The following is a 26,018-nucleotide window of genomic DNA, read 5'->3' as shown; positions in this document are numbered from 1 at the left end:
AATATTATTTTAAGTGTTTTATATTTAAATATTATTAAAATTTAAAAAGTTTTATAACATGTATGTACTACATATGACTAATATGTGTTAAACATATAGCAGATTATAGATTTAATAAATATAAATTATAATTAGAAACATATAGTTAATTAACATATAGTTATATATGCAATATGTAATTTATATCTCATTTTAAATGTATATATAATTAAAATTCCATAATAATCACAGCAATCATTTAGAATTTAGTACCAGAAAATATTTGCTTCAGGAAAGGGTATTTTTATCACCATTCTTGCTTAGATTTGCTGGAGCAAGGCAATAATGAAAAGCATTATCTTTAAAAATGTTGTATTAAAATTATCTACAGACAATGCCCACTCCTTTTCCTCTCTTGCTGTATCCAGTGCCCAGGTGCTCCATGAGTGTTGAACACATCCCACTGCTGTAAGCTGATGGAAGTGCAGGACAGCTTTTAAGGAATGCATTTCAGTGCAGTAAGCTTGTCCTCTTTAAAGGCCCAAGGAAAGGTGTAGAAAGCGAGAAGGTCATCTCATCAACCTCAGCTGTGCCACGAGTCATGGTGGTCCTCACCCACGTAGAAACTGAGATGCACTGCCCCTGCGCCGGCCCATTCTGGATCATCGCTTTTGTTCTCAGGAGGTATTCCTGGCAGCTCAGGGATTCTCAGTGGGCACAGGCCCCGGGGTTCCTCAGGACATAGCTCTGGGCTTCTCTGTAGCCGCAAGGGCAGCCAGAGTTCTCAAGGTCCACGACTATATTAGGAAATATATGCGCCAAGGGAACAACAAACATGTTTGTTTCTTCCAGCACAGTCTGCGCTGCTTATCTCAGACACCTCCCTTTCTTCAGCAGAAATCACAGCCTTGGGAAGAATGTTCCCTTTGGGTTTGGGAAGCTTTTATTCCATCTAAATGAGGTCTTGCCCTTGGTATTTGGGAAATCATTTCAAAAGGAATTATTTATCTAAGGCCAGAGGATAGTGTTTGAATTATTTCTCTAGGACCAACAATCTAAAATATCAAATGAGAGCCTCCATGGAAAGGAGGCATTCCTGAAGGTGAGCAAGATAGGTTTACTACCGGTCATTCATTTGCTTGAAGGACCATCAGCAGATGTCATCACAGCTCTCCTAACCAATGTGGTTTGCTGTTAATCACTGTGCTCAGGGCAGTGAGAACTCTGTGCCTTTGAAGAGAGAGAAGACAGGGAGCATTTGCATCTGTGTCTTTGCTCTGCTCATCATTTATAATCCTTGGTGCTTATACAATGCTCTAAACCAGGGGTCATGAGAATCCACCCACCACAGCCCATACACACCTGCTCCCCAGGACTCATTATTCCCTGTTCCTTTCATGAAATCTGACACAGTCCATGACTTTCTTTATGTACTTGCCATTAATAAAAATTCCTTAATTTGCTGCTAGCCACAAAACTGCATTGTTTCAGCAATTAAAGTGTTAAGTCATTTGTAGTAGTCAAAACTCCAAATTTCACTTAAAGTTAGTTAGCCCTTCCCAGCTTGAACCTTTTGCAGGCAAGGCCTTGCAGTAGGAAAGGGAAGTGTGGTGGGTGTCTTCTCCAGTTCCTAGCTTTCTGTTTGAAGCTTTCCTCCTCCATCTGAGAGCCAAGGCTACCAATTTCTTCCCCTAGAAATGAAGAAAGGAAAGAGATATGTGGTAAAAGGCAGGAAAGGCCTTATTTGACTGGTATTCTTGGATTTGCTGTCAATATTCTCTGGGTTCTTTCTCTTCTGGATGCTTCTGTGGGATCTTTGGAGGGTCCTCTCCCATCACTAATGATCTCTGCTTGCCTTTCTTTCTTTTCCAGCGGATCCCTAAAGCCTCACCTTTCAGCCTGAGGGCATCTGCAAGAAAACCGCCAGCCTGCATCCTCAGAGCCTCCCTTCCCTACAGGTGGCCTCTCCGGCAGGACTGAAGACAATCCCAGGCTAACATTGTTTCCTGTAGCTCACACGTAGTCTCATTTGGGTTGCTTCTCAACTTTCTCTACAATGTTGTTATTAAGATCTTTTGTCTGAAAGTCATGGATGAAACAGACAGACAAGATCTCATTTTAATACTATAATAATCCAGTTCATATTTGCCTACCAATATTTAATTTACAAGTGCTTTGAAAGCCATGTATGCATGAAAATTAAAAGGTCAAATAAAGCAGCAAGAAGAGATAATTGAAAGAGTGTTTGATTCAGTGATACCAGATGTAACCCAAAAGTAGGGAGCTTTTGTGTTGAGAGGGTTCTGAGGGCTCTGAGACCTCTTGTTTTCTTCTAACCGAAATGCATGAAGGCCAAAAAAATTCCTATCTCCTAAGCCATGTAGCCCATTTAGATACTCTTGAAACACTGTGGCACAAATAAAGGGCATTGCATTATCTTCAATTTTAGATTCTATGGATGTAATATACCAGAAAGGGAACAGAGAAGTTTTAGGAATGTAGTCATACACAGCTTAACAATGGAGATACATTCCGAGAAATGTATTATTATTAGACAATTTCATCCTTATGCAAGCATTACAGAGTATATTTACATGCACCTGGATGGCAAAGCCCTACATGCCTAGGCTATATGGAAAAGCTCATTGCTTCTAGGCTGCAAACCTAGACAGCAGGTTACTGTACTGAATACCACAAGCAATTATAACATAATGGTAAGTATTTGTGTATCTAAACATATTTAAATATAGAAACGGTACAGTAAAAATACAGTATAAAAGATTTAAAAACTGTATGCTTGCATAGGGCACTTACCATAAATTAAGCTTATAAGACTGGAAGTTGCTCTGGGTAAGTCAGTGAGTGGTTGGTGAGTGAATGTGAAGACATAGGACACTAATGAAAACTACTGTAGGAGGCAACACTAAATCTATGAAAAAAAATTTCCTCAGTAATAACATTAGATTTTTGTAACTTTTAAATTTCATATACCTCTTAAGTTTTTAACTTCTTGACCCTTTTGTAATAAGACTTATCTTAAAACACAAATACATTGTACAATTGTATAAAAAAAATTTCTTAAGTCCTTATTTGTAACGCTTTTTTAAATATTTGTAATTTTTTCTTTCTTTTTTCTTTTTAACTTGTTTGTTAAAAGCAAAAACATACATAAGTGGTAGCTTAGGTTCAGGATCATTAATATCACTGTCTTCCACCTTTACATCTAATTCCATTGGAAGGTCTTCAAAGGCAATGATGTGCATTGTGCTATTACCTCTTGTGACGACAATGCCTTTTTCTAGAATACTTCCTGAAGGACCTGCCTGCAGCTTTTTTATAACTTTTTTTGTTATTGTAAGTAGGAGTACACTCTGAAATAATGATGAAAAGCATAGTATAGTAAATACATAAGCAAGTAACATAGGCATTTATCACTGCTATCATCCAGTATTATGTTCTATACGTAATTGTATGTGCTATATTTTTATATAACTGGTAGTGCAGGAGATCTGTCTATACCCGCATCACCACAAACACATGAGTAATGCATTATGCTATAATGTATGGCAGCTATGATGTCATTAGGCAATAGGAAATTTTCTGCTCTATTAGCTTATGGACTAAGATACTGACATTGTCTATGCAGTTTGTCATTGACCAACATATCTTTATGTGTTGCATGGCTATATAGGTGATGAAGTTATATTTGAAAAAATTGATGAAACAAATACAAACAAAATTATGGAAAACTTGGCAACCAATAGGTTTAAGTAAAATAATCCAGAAAGATAAAAATAGTTCTGACAATAAAGTGACTAACATGAGAAATTATGAATATTCCTAGGTGTTCAAGAAGTACTCTTTGATAGAAAATGAAGACCTGCATGAGAATAAAGACATAACTACAATGAAAACTTTTCTCTCCAAACTTTTTCTCTGCCTGGTAGGAGGTATTTGTTGTTAATCCATCCATGACCTAGAGATAGCTGAATGTCACTAAGGATGGTACATGCACATATATTACCATACAGAGTGGCGTCTATGATTCTAGAATCACATGGTTATAGATGTTTTCAGATCATCCTTTGATGGTCTTTGCAAAGTCTTAAGCTAAAATAATGCCTTCCAGCATTGCTTTGGAGAGGCGTCTGGCTAATATTTGCAAATAGTTACCCTACACTGGACAAAATGAGGGATCTGCTTATGAAAATTCACCTGAACTTGTTCTAATTTTGTTTCCTTATGCTTCACCTTTGATACTTTCACAGAATTATTTTATCTGACTCTTAAAACACCATTAAGATGTATTAATATTTGAGATTAAAAAACACGGCTTATAAAGGTTAAATTATTTTCTCATGATCACATCAAAGTGGCAGAAATGATCATATTTGCCCTTCCTTAATAATACTTCAACTATGCAGAATGTAATAAAAAAATCAAAACAGAAATTTTCTTATCAATTATCTATTGAATTTTGCAACTTTGTTACTCAAAGATTTTTCCTTCATAGGTGAAAACATGCTAAGTCACACAGCTAATAAGTGACAGAAATCCTAACTCAAACGCTTTCTCTGAAATATTATATTGTATCTGTGTATATTTTTCTTTCTAAAAATATGTAGATTTATTTAATTTTTAGGTAATTTAAAAATTACACTTACTAAGAAATGCATAAATGTGGCTTTCACTTACTCCTAATCTCTTCCCTCTTATTTCCTCATTTAACCAGCCAGAAGTTTGAACCACAAGACAGAGTGAATTAAAAATCCAGTGTAAGTACTTTTTGTTTATATCAATTTCACTGCTGGCCCCCAAAATACAAACCAATATCAACAGTTTGAAATTACTGTGTTAACATTTTCTGTTTCTAAACTAAGCTAAACATCAGAGCAAATTGTATTGCAACATAGATTTGTTTTAATTCCAACTACAACTGAGATTCTTATCCAAGACATGTTAAACTTTCCCATAGTTACCCATATAATGAAGGAATGAAGTTCATGGACTACATTGGCTTACAAATTTGAGTAGAAGTGAAAAAACTTGTAATTTTTTTACGACTCAACAATGTTTTTTTTTTTTTTTTGACTCAACAATGTTTTTTTTTTTCCTATTAAATAACTTTGCTCTGTCTCACATAAAAAAATCCTCATGTTTCATCCAGTACACATTCCATTTTAGCTTACAATTTGTAGCAATAGCCCTCAGTGGAAATATATTAACAAGAAGATTTTTATAAAATTGATTTTTAAAAATCCTATTATCAAATTTGATGGGAAAATAATCTCTTATGTATACTCCACTCTTGTACAGATAGACAAGAAAAAAAATCTAATTATTTAAAGTTTTTTTAAATCTCATGATATGGTAACTAAAGTTCTCTTTTGAATACAACTTTATATGTTTTCCACCCTTACTCACTTTCTCAGGGGTCATTTAACTTTCTCCTGGCATAAAATTATACCCTTGGAAGGACAATTTTCCTAAAAATTAGAAAAATTGCCTTTGGACTAAATCTATTCCTAGCTGGTTCTCACAGTCATAGAGTTGTAAATGCACACTTTAATGCTAAACATGCTTATTAGAGGATCACATATAATAGCAAAATCTGAAAAAAAAAATAAAATTTCAATAGAAAAGACTGATTACATAAATTATGACAGAAACTTACAATGAAAATATTATTCACTACTAAAAAAAATCTAAAAATTTTTTTTATGACCTGAGATATTTCTCATAAAATAGAGTTAATTATTATTTTCTTTTTTAAAAAATTATACTTCAAGTTCTTGGATACACTGTGCGGAAAGTGCAGGTTTGTTATACAGGTATACATGTGCCGTGGTGGTTTGCTGCACCCATCAACCGTCATCTATATCAAGTATTTGTCCTAATGTTATCCCTCCTTTTGTCCCCAATCCGTGACAGGCTCCAGTGTGTGATGTTCCCTTCCCTGTGTCCATGTGTTCTCATTGTTCAGCTCCCACTTATGAGTGAGAACATGTCATGTTTGGTTTTCTGTTCCTGTGATAGTTTGCTGAGAATGATGGTTTCCAGCTGAGAATGATGGTTTCCAGTTTCATCCTTGTCCCTGCAAAGGACATGAACTCATTCTTTTTTACGGCTTTAGAGTATTCCATGGTGTATATGTGCCACATTTTCTTTATCCAGTCTAAAACTGATGAGCATTTGGGTTGGTTTCAAGTCTTTGCTATTGTGAATAGTGCTTCACTGAACATACATGTGCATGTGTCTTTATAGTAGAATGATTTACACTTCTTTGGGTATATATCCAGTAATGGGATGCTGGGTCAAATGGTATTTCTGGTTCTAGATCCTTGAATAATCACACACTGTCTCCCACAATGTTTGAACTAATTTACACTCTCACTAACAGTGTGAAAGCATTGCTATTTCTCCACAACCTCTCCAGCATCTGTTGTTTCCTGACATTTCAATGACAGCCATTCTAAATGGCATAAGATGGGATCTCACTGTGTTTTTGACTTGCATTTCTCTAGCGACCAGTGATGATGAGCTTTTTTCCATGTTTGTTGGCTGCATAAATGTCTTCTTTTGAGAAGTGTCTGTTCATATCCTTCACCCTGCTTTTTGATGGGATTTTTTTTTTTCTTATAAATTTGTTTAAGCTCCTTGCAGATTCTGGATGTTAGACCTTTATCAGATGGATAAATGGCAAAATTTTTCTCCCATTCTGTAAGTTGCCTGTTCACTCTGATGATAGTTTCTTTTGCTGTGCAGAAGCTCTTTAGTTTAATTAGATCCCATTTGTCAATTTTGGATTTTATTGCCATTGCTTTTGGTGTTTTAGTCATGAAGTCCTTGCCCATGCCTATGTCCTGAATGTTATTGCCCAGGTTTTCCTCTAGGTTTTTGTATGGTTTTAGGTCTTACATTTAAACCTTTAATCCATCTAGAGTTAATTTTTTAAATAAGGTATAAGGAAAGGGTCCAGCTTTCAGTTTTCTGCATATGGGTAGCCAGTTTTCCCAATACCACTTATTAAATAGGGAATCATTTCCCCATTGCTTGTTTTTGTCAGGTTAATGGAATATATCTAAAAATAATAAAAGCTATTTATGACAAACCCACAGCCAATATCATACTGAATGGGCAAAAACTGGAAGCATTTTCTTTGAAAACCAGCACAAGAAAAGGATGCCCTCTCTCACCACTCTTATTCAACATAGTATTGGAAGTTCTGGCCAGGGCAATCAGGCAAGAGAAAGAAATATGGGGTATTCAAATGAGAAGAGAAGAAGTCAAATTATCTGTGTTTGCAGATGACATGATTATATATTTAGAAAACCTCATTGTCTCAACCCTAAAACTACTTAAGCTATCAGCTTAAGCAACTTCAGCAAAGTATCAGGATACAAAATCAATGTGTAAAAATCACAGGAATTCCTATACACCAATAATAAACAGCCAAATCATGAGTGAATTGCCATTCACAATTACTACAAAGAGAATAAAATACCTAAGAATACAACTTACAAGTGATATGAAGGACCTCTTCAAGGAGAACCACAAACCACTGCTCAAGGAAATAGCAGAGAACACAAACAATTGGAAAAACATTCCATATAGATAGGAAGAATCAATATCATGAAAATGGCCATAATGGCCAAAGTAATTTATAGATTCAATGCTATTCCCATCAAGCCACCATTGACTTTCTTCTCAGAATTAGAAAAAACAACTTTAAATTTCATATGGAACCAAAAAAGAGCCCATATAGCCAAGACAACCCTAAACAAAAAGAACAAAGCTGGAGGCAACATGTTGCCTGACTTTAAACTATACTACAAGGCTGCAATAACCAAAACAGCATGACTCTTGTACCAAAACAGATATATAGACCGACTGAACAGAACAGAGGCCTCAGAAATATCACCACACATCTATCTACAAGCATCTGATCTTTGAAATTGAGTTATTTTTTAAAAGCTTATTATAAGAAACATACTACATGTTATCAGCTCTAACATGCACATTTTCACCTCTTAACATTTCTAGAATCTGAATGCTTCTTGAAATCCATGATGTACAGCTGTTACAGGCCAGGTAGCAGTAATGGCTTTCTTGTTTTTGCTGGCATGTGTTTGAGCTTGGCTGCTATTTCTGGTGAAATGATTGGACAACTGCCATTTCTTGTTGTTTCAGTCAACAAACCATTTAAGGACAACTTGAGGAATAAATACAAATCCTGGTTATTGTTTAAAAATCTTACATAAATTTTTGCTTCTAATAGCAAAAAGTGTGTTAGCAACAAAGCTTATGTAAAATGAAGGACTGAAAGCTTTCCTCACGAAAACTGGAAGCAAGGCAAGGATTCATATTCCCACCACTACTATTTAAAATAGAAATGGAAGTGTTAGCCAGTGAAACAAAGCCAGAATTAAAACAAAAATTTCTACATTTTGAAAATAAATAAACTGTCTCTATTTGATGAAGGTATGATGATTATCTACATTAAAAAATCTTTAAAAATCTACAAAAATATGTAGTTCCTTGAATAAATATGTTGGTAAAACAGGATCATAGAGTACAAGGAAAACCCATAAACATCAATCATATTTCTACTAGCATGAATAATAATTAGAATTCAACATTAAAAATACAATGCTATTTGTAATAGCTCCCCTCAAAAAATTTAGCCATAAATCCCACAAAGTATGTATAAAATCTACATGCTGAGAAATGCCAAATACTGATAAAAAAATTAAAGAAGACTCAAATAATTAGAAGACATATATGTTAATGTATTGAAAGGCCCAGTACAGTAAAGATGTCAATTCTTCTCAAACTTGTCAATTGTTTCAAAACTTATTTCAAGCAAAGCATCAGAAAGATTATTCGTAGATACAGACAAGCTGATTCTAAACTTCATGTGGAGAGGCGCAAAGATTAGAATAACCAGAACAATTTTGGAAAAGGAAAATAAAATTGGGATAGTCATACTATCCAATTACAAGATTTACTCTAATGCTAACATAGCTAACCTGGTGAAAATATAGACATATAAATAAATGAAACAAAATACAGTGTCCAGAAATAGACCTGAACCAATACAGTCAATCAATTTTTGACCAAGTTTTAAGAAACAATTTAACAAAGAAAGAGTAGTCTTTTCAACAAATAGGGTTGGAACGATTAACATATATATGCAAAAAATAAACCTTAACATAATTTTTATACAAAAATTAACTCAAAATGAACCATGGGAAAATATAAAATGTGAACCAATTAACCTTTTCCACTCTTTTTGTTCTGGAATAAATACTTTAAGAAAATGAACAAAAAGAGAGGTTTAAGCAAGTGGGTTCTGATTGCCCTCATTTGCAAAAGCAATCTTATCTGTTGATATGATACAGTGAGGTCATTTATTCAACTTGGAACTTCCTGAAGACAAATTTAGTTCTTATTACTCACACCCATCCTCTCACAAGGTAATTTTTCAAGATACAACATCAGAAATAATCTGCAAAGCAATAATCAATTTGGGATTATTTCTGGCAATTGAAAATGTATCATAGTTGGAGAATTACCCACAATTTTTAAAAATGAATTGTTGTCTTTATTGGGAAAGAGAATACTGCCTATGGCTTCATCTTTTTAAAACTCTGAAATTCTGGGATGTGATGAGAAATCCAGTATTTCAGAAGAGGTGTAACAACATTAGTGGTGGATTCACATTTGTTCTCTGTCTCTGCCCCCTTGTGCACATGCATTTCCACATGTGGGCTCACTCTGGGCAACCAAAGGCAACCTTCTCTTTCTGAACTCCATCAGTAACGACTCTAGAAACAATAACTGTCAGGGGCTGGAACAGTAAACATTTTGTAAAAGCAAATGGCTTCCAAATGTGCACTTTCTCCATGAGCATGTCCCTCGTGAGTCTGATTCAGAAAGCCAGAGCAGGTAAAAGCACTAAGCCCAAAGCCTGATGGCAGCCTCAAGCAGCTGAAATCTCAGACTGGTAACCTCAACCCTATCTGCAATCTCTTTTCTCTTTCCACTCTAAGGTGCGTTTACTTGGCCTGTTGATTTGATCTACAAGAGTGGCCCTTTATGAGTTTTGTGTACTGTGTTTATCCTGGGAACCATTTACAAAGCCACTAGGTATCTAAGTACCACCTGGCCTACTGGCAGGGGGATTGCTAGGTGGAGGGGAGCAGTTAGATTTGCTTCCTTGACCTTTGGGTCTCCTATCTAGAATAAAATATTTTAATTTTACTAAGACTTAGTACATATCTGTATTTTCAGAATGGCCACTTAATCTCTGGAAATTAACACTATGACTAACTCAGGAGCCCGAAAGCTATTTATTTAGTTGTTTTATGAGAACCCACATTATTATATAATATTCATAAAATACAATGTATGCCACTAGATTTAAAAACAATGTTTTCAAAATTTTGAGTATGTAATTAAGGAAAAGGGCAGGGACAAAAGAATTATGTACTATTTTATTAAAGCACTCTACAATGGAGATGTCTGCATTAAATGGAAACCATGTAGAAGCATAATAGCATTGCTGAGTAGTGGAATTATTAGCGATTTTTATTTTTTAGGTTATAGTCATGAACCATATGATGACATTTTGGTCAACAACAGGCCACACGTATGACCCTGATTCCACAAGATTTTAATACCCTATTTTTATTGTACCTTTTCTATGTTTAGACACACAAATACTAATCACTGTGTTATAATGCCCTATGGTATTCAGTACAGAAACACGCTGTGCAGGGTTATAGCCTAGGAGCAATAGGCTATACTAAATAGGTAGGTGTGTAGTAGGCTATACCGTCTAGGTTTATACAAGTACATTCTATAATGTTCACAGAACGACAAAACCACCTAATAATGCATTTTCAGAACATAATCCTCCCCTTTAAGAGATGCATGACTATATTTACATGTTCTCATTTTTTTTTGCTTATGACACATATTTATTTTTTAAAAAATCTTGAAAAATAACACTTCAAAATGTAGCTATTATCTCTACAGTTTGGAATTAGATCAGATTTTTATATCTTTCTATACTGGGATCATTTTACTTTCCTGTAGTTACAAGTTATCAATTAAAGATGTATTATTTTATAATTAAAAGCATTAAAATGGAGGATTTTTATTGGCAACTTAGTGAAAGGGAAAGTACTTTATTTTATTTTATTAACTAATTATTTTAATCCTCCCCAAAAGCACTTCCCTTGGCACATCCTGGCTCAGTGTCTTGGGGGCTCTGGTGTTTGGGGTTGCTCCCTTTTAGCTTTCTCCTTCATTCCTAGGGAATTTCCTTGTTATTCCCTGCTGAGGAAAAGTGTTCTGTGGAAACAAGGGCCAGCTCATGTTACAGAACTAAAAGGATTGTTTTAAAAAGCAGATAATTTCTCATCTAACTGCACAGCTTCTGGCCACCAGAGCAGCTGAATGAAGCTTGAAAAACTCAGGGACATCCAAAGGTGCCTGCAATAAACAAAGCAAAACAGTGCATACTCCCCAGCTAGGGGGCTCAAGTCCCCATAACAAACAGCTTCACCCAAGCCCACAGCTGCTGGCTCTTTTCTGTGAGAGCTGGGACAAGACGCACTGGGCCAGGACCTCTGTGTAACTTAAACAGATGCTGGGCCTTTTGCAAAGTCTGCTGAACATACACCATCTTCAAAGAACCCCCTACCCCATACATCCCTTTGAAGAACTTCCTTTACTCAGGACAAAATATCAAGATTCTTGCTGTTTAATTTTCACAGGAAGCCAAGCCACTGATAAATGAGAGCTCATCCATACATGTTTTCACTCTGTTACCTAAGAAACTATCTTCAAAACAGAAGTCCTCATAAATACTCTGGAGATGCATCAGACACTCTCCGGTGCTGCGCGGCACTGTGTATATTGTTTGGCAGGAGTTCATGGGGGAAGATAAACTAGCACATCTTGCCAGGATTCTATTACTCTTGACCCTGACCTTGGCTGGAGGCTGTTTCCAGTTACACTCCATCTTAAAGAAAGACAGCACCTACTCTTTCCCTAAGTTTCCCTCTTCCCTTCTCTTTTCACTTGTCCGAAGCACAATGCCTCACTGGAGGGAAGAAACATCTGTTGGCTACTGCTTCTCATTCTTAAGCTTTCTCATTTGAACACTGATACTCAAATGATACCATTAAACCTTTAGGAAATGGAAGCACACTTTTAGAAAACACTTGATCTTTGCACAATGTTGTTCACTGTGATTTTTTTTTCCCCCTGAGTGATGACTCAACTTAACAATGCCCTCTCTGCAATATGAGGTTCCTCAGCTTTCAGGGTATGATCTACCAGGGTAGTATTTTCATCCCTCACTACCACCAGCTTAGGCTAGCCTCACTTCAGACATTCTCAGGGGAAAAATAAATTTCCTATTAAAGTGGCACCATAAACTACAAAGCTTGGGGAGACTCATGGGGCATGGACAAGGGCTTCATGCACAGATTTTTTTTTTCTATATAGTAATTGTAACTGAAGCAGAATACTACAATTTTGAAAGTCTTGGATTTAATAGTACACTTAAAGTGAAAATAATGACTATATTGGTTCTGACAGGTCTGGGAGTTCTTGCACTGCTATAAAGAAATATCTGAGATTGAAAAATTTATAAGAAAGAGATTTGATTGGCTCACAGATCTGCAGGGTGTACAGGAAGCATGATGTTGACATCTGTTCATATTCTGAGGAGGTCTCAAGAAATTTATAAAGATGGCAGGAAACGAAGGGAAAGTGGCTCATCTTACATGGCAGGAGCAGGAGGAAGGTGGGAGGAGGTGCTACACACATTTAAACAACCAGATCTCAGGAGAATTCACTCACTATCACGAGAACAGCACCCAGTGCGAAAAATGCTTTCAAGATTCAATCACCTCTCACCAGGCCCCACCTCCAGTAGTGGGGTTTATAGTTCTACATGAGATTTTGGTCAGGACACAGAGCTAAAAGAAACAGTCAGTGGAGTGAATTGGCAACCAACAGAATGGGAAAAAATTTTTGCAGTCTACCCATCTGACAAGGGGCTGATATCCAGAATTTACAAAGCACTAAAACAGATCTACAAGAAAAAAAACAAACAAGCCCATTCAAAAATGGGCAAAGGATATGAACAGATACTTTACAAAAGAAGACATACAGGAGGCCAACAAACATATGAAAAAATGCTCATCATCATTGGTCATTAGAGAAATGCAAATCAAAACCACATTGAGATACCATCTCACACCAGTTAGAATGGCAATCATTAAAAAATCTGGAAACAACAGATGCTGGAGAGGATGTGGAGAAATAGGAACACTTTTACACTGTTGGTGGGAATGTAAATTAATTCAACCATTGTGGAAGACAGTGTGGCGATTCCTCAATGACCTAAAAATAGAAATCCCATTTGACCCAGCAATCCCATTACTGGGTATACATCCAAAGGATTATAAATCATTCTTCTATAAGGACACATGCACACAAATGTTCATTGCAGCACTGTTCACAATAGCAAAGACCTGGAACCAACCCAAATGCCCAACGATGATAGACTGGATAGGGAAATGTGGTACATATACACCATGGAATATTACGCAGCCATCAATATATCAATTTTATTATTTATTTATTTATTTAGCTGCTGTTATTTATTTGGTTGTCATTTTCTTTGTGTATGTGCCTGTGTGTGTAAAACACCTTCCAGAGTTAAAAATTGGGTACTTATTTACTTAATTTTTTTGTATTTAATTTTATATTAATTTAAAATTAATAGTGACATATGAAATGAGTTAGAAGTTTAACTGCATATTTTCCCCAACTAGTTGCCATGTTTATTATTCCTAGTGAATAAAAATGAAGAAGAATGGTCAGCTATAAAACTCAGTCTTTTCATCCAGGGACAGAAGGTGGCTATTTTTTTTTAAATTTTCAATAAAGTTTTACTGTGTTCTTTGCACATTTTTGGCAGACTGAATATTCTGTAGATGTTTTTATTGTTAGTATAAATAGAATATTTTCCAAAAGTCTTCAAATTGATTTGTGTATTCTCATGAGGAAACTATTAATTTTAATTTTTTGTATTATTCTGTTAACTTTATTTAAGCTATTATTAATTCCTAAAAATTTTAGTTAAATATCTCCCGAATTTTTGTTAATTTTTTTTAAATCTAGAAACCGAAGTAATTGTTGGCAAATGCCTCTGTGTCTATGTATGTTTGTGTGTGTATTCTCTCAAAAGCAATTTCTGGTATTTGCACTGTGCATTGTACAAACAACAACACAAACAACCAATAGATATATAGAAAAAAGGCAGCCTCCTTACTAATAAAATACATACAAATTAAAGTAACAAATTTACAATTATATTTAGCCTATACTCTATGCCTTCTGCTTCTACCACTGAACATCATTACATGAATACTATATTAATTCCAATCTTGAATTATTAAATTTTAATCATCTTTCAGTCATTTTAAAAAGGACGAAACCCTAATATATCATAAAGAAAATGAACATCTGTCGTTGTGGTCATCTATGTTATGAACAACCACTTTCTTTCCTTTTATAACTCCTTATCCATGCATGTTGGTGTACAAATTCAATACCATAGAAGCAGAAAGCTGGGATAAAAATTTCAAGGCTAGTTGGATAAGAAAAGTGTTCAGTTGCACAGAAATGATAAGACAAGTTATTTTTTAATCCAGTAAATGAATCCAGCAGACTTCTTACATGGTTTCTGCTGTACATCAGTTTTAAAGTTCAGGGCAGTGGTAGCACTGTTTAAATCTTAGAATATCTCCTAAATCCCCAGTTCTCTGAAGTTAGCTAAACCTAAACTGTTTAAGTCCATGAGAACATGTCAACCTAATGCTTTAATAAAAGTAACATCTCTAAAATAAAATTTGCTCACAATCTGCAGTCGGTAATTTCTTCTTAGTCAGGGTAGAATTCTTTTATAGTATTCTCTAAAAAGCTTGTTACTTGTAAACATTACTATATTATCCTGTTTTCAAAAGACAGGCAATAAGATATTTGTATTTCTAGAGATAACCTCAGCTGTGAAATCAGGTACCATGTTTTAAAATATTATATAATCCATAGTCAAATTATAAGCAATTTTAATTAGCTTTAGATGTTAAAAATATTTTCTCTCATTAAGAGACTACAGTATTGTCACCTTCTAAATGAAAAGGGATTCTATTAAAATTTTATGTTTTTAGTGAGAACACAAGGGCACAGGGAAGGGAATAGCACACACTGGGGCCTGTCTCTGGGCAGTGGGAGGGAGAGCACCAGGGTAAATAGCTAATGCATGTGAGGCTTAATACCTAGGTGATAGGTTGATGGGTGCAGCAAACCACCATGGTACATGTTTACCTATGTAACAAACTAGTCATTCTGCACATGTACCCCAGAATTTAAAATTAAATTAAATTAAAAATAAAAATAAGTAATAAAAAAGAAAATTTTAAAAAGTTAAAGCATAAATTTATGTTCTTGATATAGAGAAATCATCTTTGTTTGTTTTTTTTCCTTGTGCCATGTTTATATAAGGGCAAGAAAATTAAGAACTGAAAAGCAAGCATGGTCTATTTATTTCTTCACCCCACACTGTATCTCTGCAATTTATTTCTATAATGCAGGAAGGGTACTAGGGAAGATGATAAAGATTATGAAAAGATATATACTGGCCGGGTGCAGTGGCTCATGCCTATAAAGCCAGTACTTTGGGAGGCTGAGGTGGGTGGATCACCAGGTCAAGAGTTTGGGACCAGCCTGACCAACGTGGTGAAACCCCATCTCCACTAAAAATACAAAAATTAGCTGGGTGTAGGGGTGTGCACCTGTAATCCCAGATACTCAGGAGGCTGAGGCAGGAGAACGGCTTGAACCCTGGAGGTTGCAGTGAGCAGAGGTCGTGCAACTGCACTCCAGCCTGGGTGATAGAGTGAGATTCTGTCTAAAAAAAAAAAAAAAAAAAAAAATGATATATACTAAGAGAGCTAGAAATTTCAAATTCTTAAGAGAAATGTCACTAAGTATGGACAGAAAAAAAATTAGAGTGTTGAAATTGAAGGTAGTCTTAAGGAGATAAATCTATATATCCTAATTTTAAATCTGATTCTAGAATAGGATATATTAGGAGATACTGAATTAAAGAAAAAATATAGGGCTAGTTCACACTTTGATGTACGGTAGTTAAAAGCTGACTAATAAAGGAATGAGACTGTGCCTTAATGTCTATCCATTAAGGTAATCAAAACAATGTTACATAAGAAAGTCCAAATTAGATTTAAGAACACAGAGAGCATTTTATAAATGATAAAGATGCCATGACAAATTAATGGGGGAGAAGAACAATTAGAAATTATAATGAGAAAACTAGCAACCAATTAGGGGGAAAAATAAAGCAAACCCCTACTTCATTCCTCACATCAAAATAAATTCAAATTGATCAAAGAAAATAAAACAATAGGTATTGTAAAATACATCTAAATGGATAAAAGTTGCAAAATTCATTAAATTGATAACTTAAATCATTAACAAAATAATAAAGTCAAATGGTAAACAGAAGAAAACATACTTACATCATAGAAGATCAAACACTGAGCTGATAAATACAAAATATAAACAATTCTTAAAAATCAAACAGCAAATAATTGACTCAGGAAAAATATGGACAAAGAATATAAACAGAAAAGCACTGTGTAAGAAATACAAACAACCAATAGATATATAGAAAAAATCAACCTCCTTAGTAATAAAATACATACAATTTAACAATGAAATAATACCATGTTTGACATAGAAACTGACAAATATAATCAATTTTGCCAACATTTGATACTGATAAGGATATCAGGAAAATACCCTTCTATTTACTGCTGGTAGGAACATACTAAAAATTATCATTTTGAGTGGAAATTGGAGATATAAATCAAACAAATCTTCATGGATTTGTATTCTATGCAACATAATGTTCATTGTAAATTATAACTTTTCATACTAATAAAACATGAGAAATAATCAAATAGTCTAATAATAAATCTTTTGTGATACAGTCATGCCATAGATGATGCCCCATTAAAAATGAGGAAAATAAGGTAGATTTTATGCATATACACACATAAAAAATGCTCCAAATATATTGTTAATTTAAAAATAAACAGTTCATAATAATACATTTTGTATAATTTTCTTTCTTTCCTTTTTTTTTTTTTTTTTTTTTGAGATGGAGTTTCACTCTTATCACCCAGGTTAGAGTACAATGACTAAATATCCAGTTACGGCAACCTCCATCTCCTGAGTTCAAGCAATTCTGCCTCAGCCTCCTGAGTAGCTGGAATTACAGGAAACTACCACCATGCCAGGACATTTTTGTATCTTTAGTAGAGACAGGGTTTCACCATGTTGGCCAGGGTGATCTCAGATGTTCCTCCCACTTGGCTTCCCAAAGTGATGGGATTACAGTGGTGAACCACCAATTCTGGCTTATATTTCATTTCTGCTTTTTAAAAGCATTTATATTTTACAACTGTACTCATAACTCACCTCTTTCTCTTTCTCATCTCTGTCTCTCTCTCTCTCTCCATAGTCTGCATTGGAAAACTCTGAAAAACACCAAAATTTATCTGCGATTATTAGGGATATGTGATTTTAGTGGACTAACACTTTTGAATGATATGTCACTATATTTTATAATTTTTTACTATGGGAAATGTTTTTACTTAAAAGTATAAAAAAGTCTAAAAGAAAACATTATTTAAAATACGTGGAAACATGGACAATGAATATATTTCACTTGTTTTGGAAGTGTATTTGGGATAATTGTTTTTTTTTTTTTCATTTACAGACCTCTCCAGTTGCTACAACATCCTTTGTGTTATAAACCATCAAAAATGATGAATTGGAATGGACACGAATCACTAACTTCCTTCTACTTTGCCTTAGTGTTACTGTAGAGGTTGAAACCAGAAAATGACATTCCCAAATTCCTTGGCAGGTAAGCTTTCAGATGTCATTTACCTTTGATCATACAGATTTACTCATGTAAAACCTACAGACTCCCAAGCATTCAAACTGCAAGGTTAATGATGAAGATGGTGATGATTATGATGGTGATGGTAATGGTGGTTATGGTAATGATGGTGATGACAGTTTTCTGTAGCAGCAGCAGCAGCAGCAGCAGCATATGTCCTAGTGATGACTAGCTGCCTTCCTAAGAATTAACAGAATTTAGGTCATCCATTTTGCCACTTCTGGAGCTGGCAGCAGTAGTAGCAATTTATCAGTTCAGTGTTTCTCTAATAATAAAAGAGTCTCTGAATTGCCCTGGCTCTGCTCAAGTCAGAGTCTGTTTCTTCAAACATTCAAAGGATTCTTCTAAGCTGGATAATATCCACCAATGAGTCTCCTTGTCCTTAAACTAGAGTGTTGGCTAGTACCTAAGTTCTGATTGAGGTATTGTCAAATAAATAAGTGAAGAGATGAAAACATATAAAAAACAAATATAAAGTACCTGGGTAAAAATGAGCAAATGTGCATTGCTAGTGAAACATTTATATGGCTTCATAAAGTATATATGACAGAGTCACTACTGATAACCTTTCTAAATGTATTTAAATTATAGATTCTGAGATTTTTTTTTAAGTTAGGCTTAAACCTTTCAATAACTACTTTAATTGTGTTCCATTTTATTGCACTTTATAGAAATTACATTTTTACTAATTGAAGGCTTGTGGCAACCTTGCCTCAATCAAGTCTGTCTGCATCAATTTTCAAACAGCATGTTTTCACTTCATGTTCTGTGCCACGTTTTGGTAATTTTCACAATATTTCAAGTATTTCATTATTATTACATCTGTTATGGTGCTCTGAGATCAGTGATATTTGATGTTACTATTGTAATTGTTTTGGGGAGAAATGAACTACATTCATATAAGTCTGCAAACTTAATTGATAATTAGCATGTGTGTTATGGATGCTCTATCAACAGGCTGTTTCCCCATCTCTTTGTCTCTCTGTGGGCCTTCCTATTTCATGAGACACAAACATACTGAAATTAAGCAATTTGGTAACCTTAAAATGGCTTCTGAGCATTCAAGTGAAAGGAGGAGTTGCACATTTCTCACTTTAAATCAGAAACTATACATAAATAAACCAAGTGGAGAAGGCACACCAAAAGCCAAAATGGGTCAAACGTTAGGCCTCTTGTGCCAAACAGCCAAACTGTAAATTCAAAGGAAATGTTCCTGAAAGAAATTAAATCTGCTACTTCAGTGAACAAATGACTGATAAGAAAGCAAAACAGTCCTACGGCTAATATAGTAAAAAGAGAAAAAAAATGTTTAGGTGGTGTAGATAGAAGATCAAATCAGCCACAATATTCCCTCCAAAGCTCAAAGCCTAATCCAGAGCAAGGTCCTGACTTTCTTCAATTCCATAAAGACTGAGAGAGGTGAGGCAGCTGCAGAAGAAAACTTGGAAGCCAGTCAAGGTTGGTTCATGAGGTTTAAGGAAAGAAGCCATCTTCACAAAATAAAGTGTAAGGGGAAGCAGCAAATGCTGATATCAGGCCACAGCAAGTTATCCAGAAGAGCTAGCTAAGATTATTGATGGAGGTGGCTCAACAACAGATTTTTCAGCGTAGATGCAACATCCTTATATTGGAATTTTAACAGGTAGAGAGAAGAAGTCAATGCTTGCTTCAGATGCTTCAAAGAATAGGCCGACTCTCTTGTTAAGGGCTCATGTAGCTGGTGACTTTAAATTAAAGCCAATGTTCATTTACCATTCCAAAATTTCTAGGACCCTAACAATTATGGTAAATCCACTCTGCCTGTGCCATTCAAAGTGAAACAATGAAGCCTGGGTGATGGCATGATTTGCTGAATATGTTAAGCCCATATTTGGAGAAATATGAAATTCTTTCAAAATATCACTGCTCACTGACCATACACCTGATCATTCAAGAGCTCTGATAGAGAGGCACAAGGAGATGAATGTTGTTTTCATGCCTGCTAACACAACATCTGTTCTGCAACTCAGGGATCAAGGAGTAATTATGACTTTGAAGTCTTATTATTTTAAAATTGTATTTTGTAAGGCAATAGTACCAGAGATTGAGGTTTGCTACATTGATTGACTCTTCCTCTCATTAAAAAAAAAAAAAAAAAAAAAAAAAAAAAAAAAAAAAAATTCTCTGCAGCATGTGATGCTGTTTGGTAGCTTTTTTTTTTTTTTTTTTTCCAAAATGGAAGTCAATTCTGTAACATTCTGCCACTGGTTTATCAATCAAGTTTCTGTAATGTTCTTCTTTGTTGTCATTTCAACAATATTCATAGCATCTTCACCAGGAGTAGATTCCATCTCAGGAAACCACTTTTTTTGCTCATCCATAAGAAGCTACTCAACTTAAAGTATAATAAAAAATACAATTTAAAAAATGTTTTATCATGAGATTGTGGCAATTCTGTCACATCTTCAGGCTGTTTCTAATGTGAGTTTTCTTTCTGTTTCTACCACAATTACTTCTTTCATTGGGCCAATATAATAAGATGTAGGGGAAAGTGTGATGGGGCTACTTGCTCCCTCACTTCTAATAAATAGTTAAATGAAGAAGGCCTTCTCTCCTCCCTCCCTCATCCCTGAAAGTTGTGTTTTTTGAATGTGATGCCAGGACTCTCTGGCACGTCTTATAAACATTAAAGAAAGTCTTTTTGAGGATGAAAGGGGGAGAAACCCAAACTACACCGCCTTCTTCAACTGGGCTCTGCTTTGGAATCAGAAAACAAAGATACGGATATTTTCTTAGAATACAGTAAGAGTGATAGTAAATAGTACTACTACAGATACATAGAAGTTCATTAATTGCATGCAAAAGATGCCTTAAGGCATTAGGGTTAAATTCTCTGGAGATCCAGTTAAGAAAAGCTCCATAATGAGTGGGATAATGGTACTCACTGTTATTATTCTGTATTTCTTTTCATGAAAAATAGTACATTTCTTTATTATTTAAGGTAATTAGAGGTGGAATTTTCTGAAACTTACAGCTGAAAGCAATTTAGCTCATATACCCCTTACCATGAGACACAGTGAGTTTCGCTTCACCTCTCTGTTTCCTTGTTGATGGACATGGGAATTAATATGAAGTCAGTAAGTATTTATTGTTAGCAAAGAAGTTTGACATCTTTAAAGGTATAAATCATGGCTCTGTTATAAGTTCCTTTTAGAAGGGTGATAATTTGTTAGGTTCATTCAGACCCTGAAATTTGAAAACATTTTATTCATTATTTAGAGAAACAAAACTAGATTGTCCTGAGCACTGTTAGGATGAATAAACGTTTAACATTTAATGATTTAATAACTAGCCATGAGAATAATTCAGTCCCAACAATTGCTGACTGTTGACAGTGTAAGTGTAAACATGACCTCCATTCATGCATTTGCTGACAGGCCTTCAGAAGCTTGAGGACATGAATGGCAAGTATGTATCAAGCATGGGGCAATTTGTTTAAGTTGGACATTGCCTTGAGGGGAAGGCAGGAACAGTGTTTCCTTAGCAAAGCTTTTTGCCTTACAGAGATGATGAGAGACACCTAGAAAACAGGAACCAAGAGGCTTTGTGGAAGCTAAGTTGATGAGATCTCTGAACTAACCCTCAGTGTTACTTGGAATGGACATCACTTTTCTTTAACACTGTGCTAAAGATTCTCCCCAATGAAGTTAGGCAAGAAAAAAAAAAAAGCATCTAGATTTAAAAAGAAGTAAATCTGTCTAGTCCTAGGTAACATTGACAGTTTATGTAGGGGATTTGATTAAATATACTAAATTGAGCTATGAGATCAATACACAAAAACTCATTGTATTTCTATATACAGGCACTGAACAATTAAAAATTAAAGTAAAAATTTAACAATATTACCAAAATATGAAATACTAAAGGATAAATCTGACAAGTAACATGCAAACTCTATATACTGAAAATGTCCAAACATTGCCTAGAGAAATTTTAAAAGATCCTAATAAACACAGAGATACACTGTGTTTGTAATTTGAAAACTGAATACTGTTAAAATGTTAATTTTTCTCAAATTGACCTAAATTTCAATTAAACATATGGTTTTTGTTTGTTTGTTTTCATAGAATTGGACAGGCTGATTCTGAAATTCAAATAGAAATGCAAAGGACCTATGTAGAAGAGCCAAAACAACTTTTTAAAAGATGAAAACGTTGGAGGATTTACATGATCTGATTCCAAACCTTATTATAAAGCCACATCAATTGGGACAGTGTAATATTTATCTAAATACAGACAAATTGAGTTACAGAATAAAAGGGAGGTCCAGAAATAGATTCAAACATATATGTGTAACTTATTTTTCCACAAAGGTTCAAAGGCAATTCAGTGAGAAAAGACTATATATTTTTTTAACAAATCAGAAAACTAAACAAAAAAGTTTCAATTTATACATTTTGCCAATTATAAAAATTAACTCAAAATTGACATCATACCTTAATTTATAAACCAAAATCATAACTTTCAGATTAAAACACAGGAGAAAACTTTTGCGGTTTCAAGTACATTTAAGTTATTCCAAACGTTGATAACTTGGGTGTCATCAAAATTAAAAACTTCTCTTTTGAGACACGGTTTAAAAGTAAAGAAAACCATAAACTGGGAGAAAATATTTGATAAAGAACAAATATCTGATAAAGAACTTGATTCCAAGTTCATGAAAAAATTTCAAGATTCAATTACAAAGAAACAAGCAAGTCAATAAAAAAAAACTGAACAGGTATTATTGATGAAGATGTACAAATAAAAGTAAGCCCATGAAAAGATATTCAACATTATTAATCATTAAAGAAAGGCAAGTTAAAATGAAAATGATACACCTACTACAATGGCTAACATCAAAAAGACTGATAATCTCAGATGCTGAAATGTTGAAAAGGGTGTGGAGAAACATTCTGGTGAAAACGTAACACAAAATAGCCAAGTTGCAAAATAGTTTGGCAGTTTCTTAAAGATGCAGCTGCTATATGATTATTATAGTCTTATGTATCTACCAAAGAGAAAAGTACGTATCTATGGAAATACTTAAACACAAATGTTCACAGAAACTTTATAATAATCAAAAGTAGACAACAACCCGAATATCCATCAACAAATAAATGAATAAATGAATTGTGGCATATCCGTACCATGAAATACTCCTCACATATAAAGGAATGAACTATTGATACACTCAGCAACATGGATAAACCTCAAAATAATTATGTGGAATGCAAAAAGACAGGCCAGGCCAAAAAAACTACATACTGTATTATTTCATATATATAACACTTTGGAAAAATACAAGCTAACAATATCAGAAAGTATATTGGGGTTTGTTAGAGACATGAGCAGCAGTGAGGAGGGGATGTAGAAAAGGATGAGTAAGGATTACAGGGACATGTTTGTGGGTGATGAATATCCTCATTATCTTGATAGTGCTGATAAGTATATACATATGTTACAATGTATCAGATTATTTATGTCTAGGTTATAATGTAGAAAATCATATTGCTTACTTCTGGGTTGTTTATGTCAATTACACCTCAATGAATCTGTTAAAATAATTGAGAAATGTGTTGAGTCATCATAAAAGGGAAGGTCAGAGTGCTATGGGACCATAAGATGTGGCACCTTCCTCTAGGCTCCTTCTCAGAGCACCTACCTAAAGTAATAACAGGCTACATAAGGCCTTGGGAGCTTTTTGAAAAATCTAAGAAGGAATTTATATCAAGGAAAGTAAAAGCCAAGTCAATGACTGGAGATAACTTAAAAGCATCAGATATAAGCAAAGTAGCATATTTAGATATATTTTCAGATTTAATAAAAGTTATGTTAACAGTAACCTAAATGAATCATGTTTTATATCACATTTATTATTATTAGAAAAAAATTCCCAGCCCCTATTATGCACTGAGTATTTGCATAGTGTCTAGATATATAGATATGAAATATGCTTATATATATATATATAGAGAGAGAGAGAGAGAGAGTGCGCTAGGAATGATAATTTGAACTGATAATCAAAAATTAGTGAATATTATTTAGATTGTATAAAAAGTTGTACCACATTATAATTAGTGTTAAGTAAGACAAGATTTCATCAGGGTTGCATATAGCATGTGACATGTGCAGAAAATGGATTCAACAAGAGCACCTAGATATACTAAACTCACTGATTTACACTAATAATTAAAATGTCTTAATGTGTGTAAGAATGCTTATGCCATCAGGTAAGCACATCCTCTCCCAGGCTGGAAAGACTAAAATTATTTCTATAATTTTGCTTTGTAATCACATAGCCAGTGCTGAGCATAGGAAAAGAAGACACTATCTCTACTATAGAAATAGACCTATCAATGCTAAGCCCAGTCCATTTGAGTACCCTTTCTCATGGACCATGAGGGAGTCATAAGTATGTCAATTTTTTGTTTTTCCTTTAAAAATCTGGAATTGAAGCATCTTTCTTCTGTGGTGCATATTTTATGGGTGAAACTGTGTCCCCCAAATCCCTGTATTGAAGTCCTAGATCCAGAACCTCAAAAGGTGACCCTATTGAGAAATAGGGATTTTGCTGATGATCAAATTAAGATGTGATCATTGGGGTGAGCCCTAATTTAATATGGTACATATACAGGGAAAATGGCATTTGAAGATGAAGGCGGATATTGAGGTGATGCATCTATAAGCAAAGATGTCAAAAATTGCCAGAAAATCACCAGAAGCAGGAAGAAGTCATGAAACATAGTCTCCTTCACAGCTCTTGGAGTGAATCAACATTGCCGATACCATGATCTTAGACTTCCAGCTGCAGAACTGTGAGAAAATACATTTATGTTGTTGTTTTTAGTATTTTGTTTACTGAAAACTAATAAACAAATTTTCTTCCATGATGTTGGTGCAACGTTTATGCCTAGTTTTTCTTTCTATGCCCTAGACTATATCCTTTGGTTAGATTTCTACACCAACCACTATGGTTCAGAAGATACTCTGTCTCCTAAAATTCTCTAAAGGAACTTCTGCAGAAATATCCCATCCACTCTGATTTAATTTTACTGGTTTAGCTCTTAGAGGTAGTGGTAGTTTTCACATAAAAGTCATATTCTCTCACACTTTTTATAATGCATTGGTATAAAGCACTATTGTGGGAATAATCTGATTTTTCATTTGGCTACCCAAGTACCCTGTGAGATAAAAAGAATGCTATCATTCACACCTTATATCCAAAGTGAGGTATTAACTTTGAGCAAAGAATGATTCATGAATGGGGCAGCACTCAGAACCAGATGTTCAGAGAGCTCTGCTCTACAATATGGGCCGTGAGTATTTACACACAACAATGGAAGTAAAGTACAGAAATAGCTTGATTGATTACAGCTAGGCATTTGCCTCATTTGGAAATGATCTGATGAGCTGGCATCATGTGATTGGCTGAAGTTCTTATGATTGGTTGAGACCTAGCTGTTACAAAACAGACTCTTAGGTTGCATTTTTTTTCTTTTTTTTATATTTTAGATGAAATCTCACTCTCACTCTGTCACCCCGGCTGGAGTGTAATAGTGCAATCTCGGCTCACTACAACTTCTGCCACCCAGGTTCAAGTGATTCTCCTGCCTCAGTCTCCTGGGATTATAGGCATGTGCCACAAATTCAGGACACAATTTCATCTTTGGGCTGGCCACAACCAAAGGTACAGTAATTAGTACGGCATTGCCTACATGCCTTGTTTAGCATATTGACAACTTTCTGTACTTTCTAAAATATGTTTATCATTTCGGGGTTCAGCAGGTGCTTATCTCCTTTGAGTGAAAGAACCATATGCTTGCCTGTAACAGGGTAAACATATTTACAACTTTATACTTGTAAAAAAAATGTGTTTATATGCAGAGGTCCATGTTGGGCAGGGAAGCTTACTTACTATTTTTAAGCACAGCAAACATGTTTTTTA

At 34.7% G+C, this 26,018-nt stretch overlaps 1 long non-coding RNA gene across 1 annotated transcript in view; it reads right to left on the bottom strand.

Annotated features, from left to right (window-relative positions):
• Nucleotides 1-265: 265 nt before the first annotated feature.
• Nucleotides 266-26,018, bottom strand: part of LOC141583678 (uncharacterized) — a 322,485-nt gene continuing 296,732 nt past the window's right edge. Inside the window, exons 3-5 of the long non-coding RNA XR_012516447.1 lie at nt 17,566-17,624; nt 16,602-16,624; nt 266-1,670 (exon numbers count right to left, since the gene is read on the bottom strand). This is a non-coding gene — a long non-coding RNA (uncharacterized LOC141583678). The remainder of the gene's footprint in view (nt 1,671-16,601; nt 16,625-17,565; nt 17,625-26,018) is intronic.

This window comes from Saimiri boliviensis, chromosome 1 (genome assembly GCF_048565385.1).
Source record: "Saimiri boliviensis isolate mSaiBol1 chromosome 1, mSaiBol1.pri, whole genome shotgun sequence".
In the NCBI taxonomy this organism is placed as follows: Eukaryota; Metazoa; Chordata; class Mammalia; order Primates; family Cebidae; genus Saimiri; species Saimiri boliviensis.
The sequence above is the reverse complement of the archived record's forward strand: the minus strand, read 5'-3'. Positions and strand labels throughout refer to the sequence as shown.